Here is a 1,884-nt window from a genome sequence, read left to right on the forward strand (position 1 = left end):
CTTATAAGTACAGAGTTATGGTATATTATTGAAAATTTCAAATATAGCCGCGTTATTTAATAAGCATAATTTATATTTATTCGTCGAACGTTATATATTCTTGAGTGCGCGTTAACAAATTTGATTAAAAAAAAAAAAAATGAAAAATGAAAAATGAAAAATGAAAAATAAAGAAAGCAAAAAAAGAAAGAAAGAAAGAAAAGAAAAAGAGGAAGAAAAGAAAATTTATTTATAGACAGTATTATTTCGAACTAATATACGGATGGTTTTAAATGTATTAAAAGGACACGAAAATGAAAAAAAAAAAAAAAAAAAAAGAAAAAAAAAGAAAGAAGTGATGTACGAGGCTAAAGAAAGTTTTAACGAGATTCTCTTAGGTGAGATCGGATAAGGAATAAGTAGATTCGTAATCATATATATATATATATATATATATATATATACATACATACATACATACATACATACATACATATAAATTAGTATTACTAGACTACTATCTACTACTACTACTATTACTACTACTAATCATACTACTCAACACTTTGAATAATCCATAAGACGAATGGGCAGAACGGAAAGATTCTTACAGGTTCTATAGATTCGTGAGAAAGTAAGCTTTAGCCATTCTCGCATTTCCATTAATTTATCAAATTTAAGATGATTTACGAAAAACCCTATGTCCTTTTCTCTCTCTTTCTCTCTCTCTCTTTCTATATATATATATATATATATATATATATTATATAACATCGCTGTGTCCTCCTGTCAATATGAAAAATATTCTTCTATATTACTACCTACACCTCGCCCATTTCTTTTTTCTTCTTTCCTATCGATATAAAGAGAGAAAATCGCGGACAATGGATGAAGAAGATTCACGTGAAAAAAAAAAAAAAGGAAAAAAAAAGAAAAGAGAGAAAAGAACAGAGGAAGAGGACGAACCATATATTTTTTTTCCCATACATTTTACACTTTTTTCCACCCATATATTCTTTTTTTATTTATTTATTTATTTATCTTTCTTTTTCTTTTATCAACTTGAAAAATAATACATTAATTTTATCGTTTACTCGAATATTTGTTAAATATTTGTAACATTCGTTACACTTATATTCGTATAACTTATACTTTATTAATACAAGGTTGAAAAAAATAACTATGTTCACCTTGAATATATTTATAGTGATATGTGTTCTTTTTAAAGATATGGGTAAATTTTGTTTACTAAAATTCGTACAGTATGGAAGAGGACCGTAATATCGATTTAATAATTTCCTTTTTTTATGCTTTTGTTTTTTTTTTGTTTTTTTTTGTTTTTTGTTTTTTTTTTTTTTTTTGATTGGAATCATATGTTTTTGGTAACATTGATCGATGGAGCTTGATGAAAAGTTGAAGAAAAGTCTTTTGAGTTTTCTATCTTTCTTATAATAAATTTTTAATTATATCTAATTTTAAATAAACAATAATAAAATTTACATAATTATAACAAAAATTTGTTTCAATGATTTTCATTATAATTATGCTCTTATTACGAAAGGAAAGAAAAAATTCAATTAAAAAAAATTATTAACAAAATCGATTTCATTATAATAATATTATTGCAATATTTAAATAAATAAAGGATAAATTGCGCTTTAAAACGGTGTCTCATTCAAGTCTCTACGATTTTTCGTTTGGAAGATATTGCTTTCGAAAGATTTTCATTCATAATCACCTGATCGTAGTAATAGTAGTAGTAGTAGTAGGCCCTCGTAAATTCCTGGAATTTATATAGGTCAGTGTGTCACTGAGCTAAATTGAATGAAATTATGTAGGTCAGTGGGCCAACGTAAACTTCTTTCCTTTACACAGGAATATCTCAATAACTAAAAGTCGTAGAGA

The sequence above is a fragment of the Vespa mandarinia genome, chromosome 10 (assembly GCF_050613455.1).
Source record: "Vespa mandarinia isolate Hongniang chromosome 10, ASM5061345v1, whole genome shotgun sequence".
In the NCBI taxonomy this organism is placed as follows: domain Eukaryota; kingdom Metazoa; phylum Arthropoda; class Insecta; order Hymenoptera; family Vespidae; genus Vespa; species Vespa mandarinia.